The sequence below is a fragment of the Epinephelus moara genome, chromosome 21 (assembly GCF_006386435.1).
Source record: "Epinephelus moara isolate mb chromosome 21, YSFRI_EMoa_1.0, whole genome shotgun sequence".
Taxonomy (NCBI): Eukaryota; Metazoa; Chordata; class Actinopteri; order Perciformes; family Serranidae; genus Epinephelus; species Epinephelus moara.
In genome coordinates, this window is record NC_065526.1 from 36,443,928 (window position 1) to 36,458,790 (window position 14,863).

The 14,863-nt window shown below is 40.0% G+C and overlaps 1 protein-coding gene across 1 annotated transcript in view; it reads left to right on the top strand.

The window, feature by feature from the left end:
• LOC126408818 (xenotropic and polytropic retrovirus receptor 1 homolog) overlaps positions 1-14,863 on the top strand; it is a 65,499-nt gene that overhangs the window by 8,800 nt on the left and 41,836 nt on the right. The gene's annotated exons all lie outside the window — the stretch shown is intronic.

The following is a 14,863-nucleotide window of genomic DNA, read 5'->3' on the forward strand; positions in this document are numbered from 1 at the left end:
ACAGACAAGAAACACAAACAGATGATCAGGCAGGTTTTAAGTTTACCCCCCAATCTTGTTAAGAAACAAAGGTCAATGGTAAAATCATTACCCAAACTGTCCTCCCCACTTTAACTTTGACCTCCAATACATTTTATGGTTGTGCAGTTTTCTTGTAAAATGAGGGATTGTTACCAAATATGAGTTGGTTCGGTTTTACATCCAGAAAAGTTGGATAATTTGGATAAACTGTTAGTTTGTTTAAAATTTGTCAGACTACTCCTGTGTCTTAGCTGCCATTAGACTTTGTTGTAGCAATGTCGCCATGTCCCCACATCTCAGAATGTAACTACTGTAGGTTAACATATTGTTATGATAACCAAAAATAAAACACCATGTTGCATATGGGTTTTTGTTTTATTTTAAAATTAATTAGTCTCTCTGGGTTATTTCAGTCACAGGACTTGTAAAACATGCACAGTTAGGTGTAGGAGCAGAAGGTTAATCACTCTACTCTATGTAGCAGGCAGCAGCACCTTGTTTGTGATGTAATTTGTATATGTCATTGGCCTGAGGTGATATTTTTTCTTTTATAGATAAACAACTACTTTTCTTGTTAGTCAACATAATGCTGCTATGGAGGTCTGCGCACAGCAGCATTAGTGGAAACTCCATGCCGCAGCAGCCTTGGTTCATGGGAAGTTAGTTTGCTGATGGTAGCTGGTTTCTGTTGAAGTGATGAATAGAGCAGCTGACAGAAAAATAAGGGCGAATCAACAATTCTCTATTTTGACTTGCAGTCATGAGTCAGCAGACATTTAAAGAAGGTCTCTGAAACAACATGGACAGACCTAATTAAACTACTGTTTTAGTGAAGGGTTATGTTAAATAATCAGTGGGTACAGCTCCAGAGAAAGCGGGTCCCCACTCCTGTGTTACTGTGTGTAAGTGAATCACTCTTCATTTTAACATGTATTTACGGAAGTTTTTGCCTGGACTGCAACAGCTGATAGAGCGTTGTAGCACTATTAGCCCTAGAACAAATGTCTGTGAGTCTGTGACTGAGTGGATGTAGTCACTTCCTGCTTCAAATGAAGAGCCCTTGTTTCAAAAATAAAAGCTTTCTAGTGTTTCATACACAGTCCAGTCATATACTAGGTTTTGACCTAGTCTTATTTTTTATGTTTTATGAGTCATTGAGAAAATATTTTAAGTATTTAGAAAACACAAAATTACTCTATTCTTAAATATCTTGTTTGAAATTACATTTGATTTTTTTTTTACTAATTATAAAACACCCAAAAGTAACTGAAATATGTTGCAGAAATACCGACCGTCTCTGATCACTGTTTTGCATACACAAAGTCAAGGTAATGTCATTGTGTACCTGAGAATCTCAGGCAGACTTTCAGGACTTTAAATATCCCCTACTGGTCGATCTCTTATCAAAAGTAGCTATACTAACATACAGTATTTTATCAACTATGTAACATATCCATACTATATTTTTAAGTGACATCTGTAGACTAAGCTGGTTACAAGATCAGTAATTAACTGAAACCCAGAGTTCTAGCCTCATGAACAACAAAACTAATGTTGCATTCAGGCACCCCTCTTCAACTTGTAAAGTCAGTACTTCTAAAGTTTAACACTAAGAAGTTGTCTTTGGAGGGCTGACAGAATGATAAAGATCTTTAGTAAACAGGGCTAGGTTTTGAAACTTTGTTGCAGACCAAACTGCATCCACTGCACTTACTAAAACTGTCAAGCACTGAAAGCTGGTGTTAAATGTATGTTTGGAATTGTAGTAAAGTTTACTTGTTCTATGGTCAGATTGTTTCTGATGTAGCTCAGTTTCAATCCGAAAGTTAGGGCAAATTGTAACTGAATTTCTAGCTAATCTGCAGAGAAAATGCAAACTAAAGCGCATTTCCATCCACTGCTGAAACTTGAAGGAGCTTGGGGCCTCAGGGTAAATAGTTGATGGTGCTGATTTTCCAGTTGGGTGTCATTAAACCATCGCACAGGAAGAGAGTGCAAAGAGCTGACCAAATTAAAAGTGTGGAAGGTTACAGGCTTCTCACTGATCCACACATATGTGAACTCTGCTGCCATTGTTGGTCTCTGCAGTGGAGCGGAAGCTTCAGAGGACGACTAAAGCCCTATTCGGATGGGATTAGTTTTATATAGGTACGTGGGGTAAAGTAATAATTACAAGAGATTTTAGTCCCGTCCGAATGTGCCATATCAGAAATCATTACCGCATGATGTCAGTAAAGATAATAGATAATAGACCAGCAGTAAATATGTGTGTAGATATTTTGTCATATCCTGTTTACAAGTGGTTTTCTGCAGATTTTCAAGCATGGGGGCTCTTGAAGAAGCACTCAGTTTTGCACTTAACAGTCGGACAAGTCCGTGTGAAACCTCAGGTACTGTGGGCCTACGACAAACACGATTCAAGTGTGTTCGAGTGTGGTACGCACAGGAAGCAACGTCATACGCACATGACGACAGGAGGGGACGGCGGCGCGTGAATGGATTTACCCCTCCCACTTGTGGTAGTTTTACTGATATTTCTGATCCCGTGCGAATTGGCCATTAATATTACCGGCGTCCTGTGGTAAAGTGACATTACCCCACGTGCCCATGTAAAACTAATCCCGTCCGAATAGTGCTTTTGTCACACACGTCATACACGTCATCATAATGTATTTGCTGTTTCCATTCTATTTTGTGCACTTTTGCTTTTATTGATACACCAGTGTTTCTATCTCAGTCAAGTGTAAGAACTTCTTTTAGAATTTTTGGTCCACTCAGGTTCTTAAATTCACAAAATGTAAAACATATTTAACAGCTAGATGGAAGTGTACGTATTAAAGAAAAGTTCTTGTACACTTGCTAGAATATTGCATTAGCAAGAGCATCAAACATTTGAAATGATTTCTCACCCAAACCACTTCCATGAATGGTTTAAAGTATAAACTTTGACATTTGGCTTTAATGCCTGATGAGCACATACAAACAGTGAGCGAAAGTGAGTGGAAAAAAGCATCAGTATAACTTTCATTTATCTGTGAAACCTTGTGATTGAAATCTGTGAAAAACCTGTTGAGGCTGCGAACAAGAACAAACAGTGGAGTTCATGCCTAGCTTCCACTATTTACACCAGGCAGTGGCGTTTTGTTTTGCCCAGTTAATATGATACAGTATTTTCACAAGTGACTGATGAGCATCTGAATACTGACACCTGGTAAATATGACACGGTCATGTGATGTTTGCCCACATACTTGACGAGTGCAACATGAAACAGTTGACCAACATGCAGGAGGTTGTTCGATACACAGGGCTACAAAGCACCAGCTAGTTGTATTCTGCAAATCCTGCCACATTTCTTGGCCATATTTGGAGGATCCTTCAGATCCTTCATTTTTAAATGGTGTTTTAGAACAAAAACAATATATGTACACAAGCGTTTTAGCACAATTTCAGAAATAATTTCTGTCCATACTAACACAACTGAAAATTTCCCAAATTATCAAGTAACCACATGCGGCACATTGTGACTGATGAGACCCAATCAGGAAGTGAACGTGGTTGTCTGCATCATCATTTTGAAAAGTCTCTGTAGGGGTCCCAAAATGCCACAGTAGAGTGGATACTTGGTGTAAACATACTAAAAGTTATATGTTTTAAAAGGAAAACACACGAGTGTGGATGGAACCTTTATCTGTGTGTTTTAGTCCAGTTGTTGTTCCTTGGTAATACTGCCTTCAGCAGAATATGGTCATGGACAGCTGCTGACTCTGCTGGTCTCATTATCTGATTAGTATGGAAAGCAAAGAGAACGAGATACTAGAGAAGGGTGAGTGGAAAAGGAAGAGGGTCAGAGAGAGGAGGAGGGGGGAGAAACGTAGGGAAATAAAGATGTAGAGACACACACAGGTCAGTGGAGACAGAGTGATGTGACTTGCATATAATTATATTCAAGAAAATGTCCACACAATGAAAACGAGTGGCTGTGGAGACAGAAGCGAAGGATTTAAAAGAAAGATGAGCAGAGAATTTCTCAAAGCTTTATTGTCATAATCTCCATACAAGCTCTAATTAAACCTCTTTCCAGGACCAAAGGGAAACATATGGAGCAGAAAAACACTTAACACTAACATATTGAGAAAGAGAGGAGGAAGGGAGGAAAAGGGTAAAAAGGTCAGAGGGAGGGATGTGAAAGATCAGAGTTGAATGCTGGTGGCAGTGGCTACCACCTGACTGGTATAAGAGGATCACATACATGCATAGATCACATGGGTCTCTTTTGAGTTCCCACAGCTGTCTCCTGTCCTGTGAGCCCAGCCTAGACACACCAAACCGACGTGGGAGAACTAGCGGTGATGAGACCATCCTGCTGCATTGCCTCTCGTCGCCTTGTCTTGGCCAAAAAGTTGCATAGAACACACCAAACTGATGGCCCACAAGCACGAATGCTATGTGCCTGCCTGAGAGCACATACCACTCCATACCAGCAGAAGGCGGTCATCTGTAATCATCATTCAAAAAGGGAAACTCAAAGTCTTGATGCTAGTTAGCCAGTTAGGATATTAACGACACCATTCCCTGAGCTGAAGTGCCAATCATAGTGATTAGATTTACCAACTGGCTCTGCTGTGCCAACGCGGTTTCAACATGCAGAATTGGTGGGAAAAATGCCAACTAGCGCCAGCGAGGGCTAACAGATGCTCATCAACTGCCCAACTTTGACTGATGGCCGACCACCGGCTTGTTGCATCAGGGCCTTCAATAAGACATCCAGGTACCATTTCCCCTTTCTCACTCTGTTACTGTCTGCTGCAGTTAGTGATGACCTGCATTCACTGCATCCCAGTGAATATGTTCCCTGATCAGCCAAAACATAAAAACCACTGGTGGGTGAAGCAGTGTTTTTGACTCACCGACCAGGGGGACTGGTAGATGAAAAAATTCACTGGCCAAGCATATTTTCTACCAGCCAAAATAAAAGTAATGAGCAGCAGACTGGCAGTAAATGATACTTTAGTTTATTTCAAATATGCATATTGTTACTGGCCAAAATGTAGGCCTATGCTTTTTCGGTATGACTTGAGAATTCAATTGTTTATAAGTGCTGTGGTAAAACAGCTTTTAAATGATCACAGAGGTACTTGGGGACCTCTTGAACTAGAGTACTACGGGGTTTGCTGATAACAACTTGATTTCTAAATATAATCTTTTAAATCTGCGTATGTTTAAATGAATGTAATATTGGTATGATTTTAGAAACTAACTATTAAAAATGCTGTATAGAGAGAAAAAAAATAGAAATGCCCCCATTTTGAAAAACCTTTGTGGCCACTGGAGTATAGATTACTGATTTAATAATGTGAACTTGAATGCACCATGGTCAGCGTCCACACGTGGCTGTACAAATCAGTGTCAGATTTATGAACAACACCTAAATGCTTAATCAAGTCCCTGTCACTTTGTGAGTGTTAAACTTGTCTCTGACACAGACAGGCCGAAGAGGACTGAAGGAGTGCAACTGTAAATAACACCAAAATGTGTTAGAGACTCTCAGCATAGTTTTTATCATGTGACTTTTTTGTACAAACATTTACGACTGTGACAGAAGCCTTAAATAGAAAATCTACCTGCATTTTGCACTTGGTGGATGTTCATTTCCAACCCTGGGGTGACGTGAATAATATTGTTGATCGTGTTACATTGCAGTGTTCTGCTTGGTGACCTTTGGTCCTGGCATTTATATGGATGTCACTTGACAAACTCCAATCACCCAAACACAGTTGCAGACCAAGTACCCCCTCTAATGACAATAGCACTCTCCAATGGCAGTGACTCGCCAACAGGACAACCACAGTCTTTTGACATCTGAAGTTAATCTGTTACTCCAACTGGACTTTTTATTTCATTGTCTCACCAAGGGTTGCAGTGGTGTACCAGTTTCACAGTGCACTGTTCGAAAATTGATTATCATACCATGTACATTTGTTTATCTGTGGTATTGGGAAAGAAAATGGGATGAAGAATCTCACCTGTGGGTGTGCATCTCCTTTCCTCCTCAACTGCCTGTCAGACTTTTACACATACTTATATTAAAAAAAGGTTGTTAGGTTTCAATTTTAATAAAGCATTTTTAACCCCAAAAAACCTTATGTTTTGATTCCTTTAAAGGTATACTATGCAGGATTGTTGGCTACTGCTTGTTAGCATGCATGCCAGCAAAAGTGAATGTGAAAGCCAACCTCAGATTCACTCTCGTTCAGCATTTTGCCTTGCTGTATTTACTGGTGTTTTTTGGTCCTGTGTCTCTTGGATGCCTGCTGCTTTTGGTCTGGCACCTTTTATAAAGCCCCTACCTCACACAAGGGCTGTGGGGGTACACGTCCATAAACGTCCCGAACACAGAAAATGAGAAAATCCATGAAAAATACACTACCACACACTGAGAGTGGGTCATAAGTGATGATTGAGAGCAGTTACCTCTGTGTGAGTTGATACATTGTGTTTCATAAAGTCCTGCATATTATGTCTTAAAGGGTCAGTGTAAGTGATAATTATAAGAATTGTGTAAAACTGTATGATGTGATACCATAGAACCGTGATTTTTCTGAGATGCTTATTGTACAGTGAAAATCTTAGCCCTGGTCTTACTATTATCTCAACAACACGCTCCCAATGACGTAGGCCCCTGTGCTGTTTTAATGCCAGGCGGTTTTTGGTCTGGATCTCTGCATAGGCCTAAGTATCATTTATTACATACCGATCTTCATAGGGAAATCATATATTGTGACCTTGTAAATGCAAAAAAAAAAAAAGCAAAGTCAGTCAATCCTTCCATGATTTTAAATTTTGACAAAATACTGTTCAGTGGAAAATATACAGGAAAAGCGTGCTTAAATCACAGCACTTAGCTGCTTAAAATAATGCAATTAAAAACATACATGCCTAGGTCAAGTTAAAAAAAAAAGAAGCTTTTTGACATTAGGCATTTTGGACCAAACAGTTCTGAGAACTCCCTGAGAGGAACTGCTTACTTGGGAGCTCTCCCAAACCAATATACCTTTAAGATAGGGCTGGGTGATATACAAAAAACAAGTATCTTGATTTTTTTTTTTACATAATACCTTGATGTCAATATTGCACCAATATTGTAGGGTTGACTATTTAGTGCCTTCAGAAAATATTTACACAATGAGATTTTTGATAAATAATCATCAGTATTGTGGATACGATTAAGTGGGTAAATTCAAATAATAGAACAATCTGGCAAGTTTAGAAAAGTATATCACTTAACTATAATGCAGCCTTTAAACCCAGGAAAAGACAACACTTATGATATTGCAATACCCAAAATCTAACACGATATCTATTAATAAGATACCCAGCTCTACTTCAAGGGCTTTTTTCTGTTTGCCTTCACACTGCCATTAGGGAAGTGACCCAAGTCAGCTATGAAAGATTTCGATGAGTCAAAATCACATTATATATCCCCTTGTCACATATAGACTATGCTAAGTAAAGCCTGGACTTTACTGTTGGTCCATTTTCCCTTGTTTTTTTTTCGTTATGAGCTGTTGTTTGTGTTTTCTCATGTTTGTTGTCCACACAGCTAAAAGGTTTTTAAAAATATCTTTTGTCGGTGCTGCATTGGCTCATGTTTTCGACCAGTCACTGTACACTTTGGTCACTCAAGGTTCATGTTGTGCTGGAAGAGTACCTACCCTGAAAAATTAGCTAAAAAACTCCCTTAAAACGGCATTCTAAGAACTATGAGCGTTTCTTGGACTGAGACACTCAAAAGAAAATAATAAATGAACCATAGCCAAAAGGGAAAAAAAGATCTATTTTTTTTTTCTCAGCTAAATTGAAACAAGCATTAGCTTAGCACCAACATCCGAAACCCAGATTTAGAACTTGCAGTCTTAAATGCATTCTGACATTCAGGCCTTATAGTACTCAAACTAACAGTCAACAGTGGCTAATATTGAGCTTTTTATGTTTTCTGACTATTTCATTCATCTTTGCATAAACATGAGTTTAAAATATGTGTACATTTTTAGTATTTTTGCCACCTAATAAGGAACAGAACTGTTAAATCCCTGTATAGTTGCAATCATTTCTCAGACAAATGTTAAGACATAGTAAAGCTGCTGGTTTAGCTTTTAGTTTGCGTCATTTGAGCGTCACAGAGCATGACATCACTGTCCTGCAACAAACATATTTCCATTTCCATTTTTGGGACCCTGTAATGCCCTTTGTAGGCCTGACATTTAAAAACACAGCTTCCTTCTATCTATTCTATGCACCACCTTCATGAGGCAGTTTTGTATATAAGCAGTTTGAGCTGCCACTAACACAAAAATGAGGAAAAACCTAGAGATCTGAGGTTTCTGTGGGACACAAACACGAGTATAATCCAGTTATGACTCATATAATCCTACTGACAGTTTGGTGTCAAGATATAAAGTGTTTGTCTCCTCGTGGGTGGGGGTTAGGGAAAGAGAGAGGGGCTGAGACAGAGGGAAAGGAATGCATAAAAGAGATTAGGCAAAAGAGAAGTGGTGAGAAAGTGAGATGTTATGGGTAATATTAAAATGTAAATAAATGGACAAAGGGAGGAAAAGAAAATGAGTAAAGATGGGAAAAGAAAAAATACAGGGAATGGGGGATTTAGAAAAACATTAGATAGAGATGATAAAGTAAACAAAGAAAGATGACATAGACACCTCATACACATGGTCAGTCCCACAGATTTGTGGTCAGTGGTCATGGTGTAACAGTCTGCCTGAGGTGATAGCCGCAAGTCATGGGTCTGGATCAAGACCGAGGTGTGTGAGAGAGAAGAGAAAATGCCCTTGACTTAGTAACAAGCCAACAAGAGGCTAAGACCACAGAGAGGGAGTGTGAGAATGTGAGTGTGTGTATGTGTGTCAGAGAGAGCGAGGTGGAGAAGGGGGAAAGGAGAGAACTAGGGTAATCTGTGAGGATAAGCAGAGCTGCCCTCCTTCCTGTTGAGCTGCGTGTGTTATGTTTTGGAAACTTGCACCTTAGCACATGGTGAGCCTGCCTATTGACCACACACACAGGCGCACACATTGTATGGGCCTCAGGAGAAGTGTGGGAAAGCAAGGTTTGCAGTTGTCAACCAGATGAGTCTGTATGTGAATGTATGTGTGTATGGTTGCTGCTGATGATAGCGTGACATCAGATTGGCAAACAAAGCACTCTGTCACTTTAAATTATCATCATAGTAAAAGAGACCATGTTCTATCTGGCTGTGTGTGTAGACATTGTGCCAATTTAACACACAGCCAAATACATCCAGTCATTTTTCATTACCCATAGACCAAACAAAACAAGCTCTGAGGCTCAGAGGTCATTGAGACTAATTCTGCAGATAAATCCAAACTATTTATTCCCATAGAAGTTGCAGAGATTTTCTAATTCACAATAGTCTTGTCAAAAACATCAGTTTATCAGTGCATATCGATACTGAATATTCCAAATGTTTTCAGTACTCATTTTCTGCAGTATTGATAGACTGGTTCATCTGATCTTTATTGCTCTCTCTTATTGTTAATGCTTAATACAAGCATTCTACTGTTCACTGCTACTAACTCAAAAAAGAAAAGTCGCAATTGTCATAATTATCTTTTCATAAAAAATTCAAACTATGTCCTCAATGTAAATTTTTCCTCTGGTATCAAAAATTGTGTTGAATATCAGTATTTCTAAAGGTATTGAAGTTAGCAATTTAGTATTGTGACACCAGTAGATCACAATATGTGGTGCTACTGAAAAGGAGAGACCAGTGCACCTTTTTTCAACTCACTCAATGATGTCTTCACTATCAACAGTCTTCACTAGCATCAGGGTATGGCTGGGTATTGTTAAAAAAAAAAAAAAAAAAAGATACCAATACCAGTACCTGTTAGGGATGGGCATTGTGACTTCCATGTTTACTCATATTAAATTATTAATGAGCACTTGTGCAAATAAATAATCTTATGTAAGAATAGGAATGTAAATCAGCCGAACACAGACAGGTGAAATTTGAAATTCATTTACTGAACAACCAGGGTTCACTTTGGCTATTAAACCTATTGAAAGTTAAATTGAGAAATATCAGCTAACTTTCTGTCACTGCCATTAAGTTTACATAGGTTAGATGCAGTACTGAAGGACCATAACAAACTTATTAATAATAGAACAGTTTGGCCCACATTGTTTTACAGTTACAGTCTGTGAAAGTCCATGTAGTATGTTCATTGGAGCTCAGAGGAGTGAATTCGTGCATTCAAAGTTCAGTAACTTATGACACTGCACTATCCTGCCCAAGGTTAATTCAGAGGCCGCTTCCTAATGAGGTCATTCAAAGTAAAAACAAAACACTTTAATCCAAAGGCTGATGCCAAAAAAACTACGATGTCCAAGGATGAGTCCTGCAGTGTCCTCTTCTGATGTACCATTATCCTCTCTTGATCTGCCAACTGATGTAAACTCAACTGCTAGCTAATGGCAAGCAAGCTAAAGTCCACACTAGCTACTAAAGTAGCTAGATGCTAGCAGGCTAAACCGTTCACACAGTTCTGACACAGTACTTTGTTGAAACGTTTTTTTTTTAGGTCAGTCACAGTCACTGAACAAAAGCCCCACACTCTGCATGCTCCTGCGTTTACAGTCAGTTCATGTCAGCTCACTATTTAGTACTTTTTCCTACTGCTCTCCTCCATGCTACCGCTTTTCGAGGGTTGCCAGGTCTGACTTTTTTCTGCTTCTTCACCTCTCATGATAGGCTGACAGCTTAATTAGCAAATTACCACCCATTCAACATGAACTCTACTAAGTAAACTCTGTTTTACAAATTTCTTAAACCACTACAAAGTAAAACAACATCATAAGAAAACAAAAGGTTGTGAATAATTATTTTCCTTAAAGAGTAACTAAACCCTAAAACCATTTTTTTCAGCTGATAATCATTGTTTCTGGTTGTATAGTAGTGTTACTGACTGATCCTGCTCAAAATCTTGACAGTTTAGTGCAAACTGTTGAAAATCTACATTTTATTTTAAAAATGTGCTATGGAGTGCCCTCTACAGCTTGAAATCTGGTTACTACACTTGAATTTACATTACATTACATTGGAGGCGAATGATTCTTTTTCGAGGCGAATGACGTCACTAACCGTCCACACTAAAGCCTGCCCTCCTCCCTTTACTCCTCCCCTTACTATAAAACCATTCTGTCCGCAGAGAGAGCCGAGCCTCGGGGGGGTGTATGTGCGGCCGGGCTGCGAGGGAGGGAGGGGTGGATGGATGCGGTGGGCTGCTGCTCTGAGCCCAGGCTCCCAGAGAGGGAGAAATAGAACCGGCCGCCTTCCCTTCTGCCCATGTGACACAGTTAGGGGCGGTTTTCCAAGCCACCATCGGCACAATGAAAATAAGTCGAAGTGTGGAGTGAGGAGAGGGACCTCTCTCCCCGCAGCGAGGGACAATCTTAACTCCGCCCCCTTCCTCAGCCGCTCGCCTGTGTCTTAAACCAGTAGGCCTACATAAATGAAAATACATGAAAATAAAGGTAAACCGGGGTACAAGCATACATACCTTGCTCCCTGCTGCTGTAGATTGTTTGACCGGGAGGAGAGCAGAAGCAGCTCCGGAGTCACAGACCTTCAGTTGGTGGCTGTAGCAGCTTGAATTCTTCCAGTGCAACACCCCCCATCAAACCACCATTTTGATATAAAAATGATTTATTGTTGAACCCTTTACTTATAGACTTCTGGATCAGTTTGCTTGTGTGACTTCAGGCTGTGTTTGTTCATTCCAAATTGACAAAACCATTGAAAGCAATTATATTCACAGTATCCCCTGGAAACAATACAGTATTAAAATTTTTATTTGTAAATATATATATTATGGTTGCCCATTTATGTAATTCCCTGTCTGACTGGTCGTCTGTTTCCCACACAGCATGTTGGGAAATGTGGGGTGAACATGGGTCCCTTGTGAAACAGTGGTATTAGAAAGAGACCGTGGTCCTGACCTGGGATTTAGATTCTACTGTGTTCATACTTATTGCATTTGTGGGAAAAGAAGCTGTTTTTCTTAGTGGTGAAGGAAAAATACAGTGAAGGCAGGGGACCTGATGGGAATGTTAGCAAACATGAATGGGGTGCTCAGCGGCAGACTTTATCCCTCACCATATTTTAAAACTCTTCTCTATATCTGCCTGCTGAGGGCCTAATCTCTCAGGTTACAGTGGCAAACAGTTTTGTATTGATCCTCACTTCTTTTTTTTTTTCAAATTGTAGCACCATTTGTATTGTCAATCAATGAAAACACTAGGATTTGTTGACACTGCATGACCATGCAATACATTATAAATGTGTATCTACAGGTTTCTGTGTGTGGGGTAAAAACAAGTCACAGGAATATCAGAGCACCAATATGGCCACTATAACAAGAACTGATTGTATTTTGGGGTGATGTAGGTTTTTACCCAACTTAAGTAATGGGCCCATTGTAACTTTAAATGTAAAGCTGGTTTGGCAGACACACATCTATCTTATCTTAATGCCTTCTCATTGATTTCTTTGTAAACCTTTGCTGTGTTTTTGCCCTGTCTTTGCTGTTTGTTGTCTGTGGTGGTGTTGTTTACATTGTTGTAGTGGCAGCACTGCTGAACAGTGAGTATAGGCTGGCTGTGTGGGATATAGCATGACCTTGATTTGTTCTGCTGTTTGCAGCAGAAGCCTGCTCTGCCACTCTTTGGCTGTCTTGCAGGCAGTCTGGCACACAGTGAGGCCATTGTGGTCTCGTCCTCTGTTGGCATTCTGAGACACTGACTGACTGACCGCTCTACTATCTAACCCTTGAGAGAGAGCGTATGAAAGAGGGCGACTGTCCTGCTGTCCTGCTAGTACTCACTGAGACTGAATGACTGTCATCTACTCGGCCTCTCCACAGCAGAGACAAGCTGCAGCATACACTGCAGATTTACTAACACTGAGGCTGAAGGAGACCGACTGGCTGCATCATCAGCACTGCATTATTACAGGATGGAGGCTGAGCAAGAAAGGCAAGATGATACTAATGCATCAATGCAATGTCAACACATCAGTGACTTTGTTATAAAACTGGAAACTACCGTCACAAGATTTGCAGTTGTGGCCCATTGTGTTCGTCTAGTTCATGTGGTTCAGTAAAGGTCACCAAGAAAGCTTTTGCATTAGAAATCAGGTGCAGTGTACAAATACATCTGTCCAAGAAAAGGTCCAATAAAGCAAGACACCTTTGCAGGTTTGACCACCTGCACACTAAAGCATGTCAGTCTGAAAATGCTGTTGGCATGTGAGAACGACTTGCTTCCAGAGGAGAAGTCTTTTTTATTTTTTTTTATTTTGAGAATTTCTCCATCTGGTCTTCTTCCATTTTTAGTGAGGCAGAAAGCAAAATTGTGATTCACAGCCATCATGTAAGTAGTAGGCCTGCCTGTACATAGTGTACATAGTACATAGTGCTGTCAGATAGTGATGATATTAACTTAATAGCTCAGTCCATAGGGACTTGGGTTGGGAACCAGAGGGTCGCGGGTTCAAGTCCCCGTCCGGACCAAATGCGGAGCATGGACTGGTGGCTGGAGAGGTGCCAGTTTACCTCCTGGGCACTGCCGGGGTGCCCGTGAGCAAGGCGCTGAACCCCCCAGCTGCTCGGGGCGCCTCACCAAGGCAGCCCCCTCACTCTGACATCTCTCCACTTTGTGCATGTATAGGTCCTGTTTGTGCATGTGTGTGTCTTTTGGGCCTGTGTGTTAATGACAACGGAGTGAAAAAATGAATTTCCCCTCAGGGGGATTAATAAAGTATATAAAATTAAAAAAAAAAATTATTAGTTATACGTGTGCACAGCAGTGGTGGACAAAGTACACAACTCTGTTACCTAAGTCAAAGTATAGATGGTCCTGGTCAAGTGATTACTTGTGAGTTATTACTTGATTTAGTGAGTTCTTGCTTTTAAAAATACTTAAGTATTCAAAATATTTTTTTAAAATCTCAACGCATTCATGTATATGGTCACAATACGTTTACAGAACCAGATGACTCTAAAACAACCCACTGAGTGCACTGACTTACTTGTAAAACCTGTAGACTGAATAGCTTGTTGAATATGCTGCCAAGCCTATAGAAATGGACAAGCACAAACAACTTTGTTTAAAATATCCATTCAGGGGCCACAAACTAATAACTGTCAAATACTCCCATAGAGCAGTCCTGCTTAGTGATTTAAATTAGTGCCTACAATGGTTCAATTAAACCAGAGACAATAAAAACATAGCTACGGCGGGATAAACAGTAAAATGGCAAAATCTTGATACGGTCTTGTGGAAACATTGGTCATATCACCCAACACTAGCATCTAAGTAAGTAGACTATATCACAGTTACAGTATAACAGACATTTCATTTTTGCAGCTATGTATTTTGAGGCTCCTGAGTCTGACACCTTCAGACTGGCCCTTTGATAATGTTTGGATTTCAGTCAAACTTTTCAGATGGCAGGGTGCTGAACTATTTAAAGACCAAGCTGTTTGACTGGTTAGCCCAGGCCCTACATCTAAAATTCTCCACCCAGTTTAACTGTCCGTGAACGAGACACTGCTGCTGCTTCTCATTTCTTCCATTCATGTTCATTCTTGAATCTCCCTCTCAGTTTAATTCGTCTGAAATGAAGTGCTGTCCCAGTGCACAACTTAACTCTGACACAGGACTCTTCCGTCCTGTGTAGGTTTGGGGTTATAATTGATATACATAGTGTCTCCGTTTTAATAAATACAGCTATTAAAAACAGCTCTG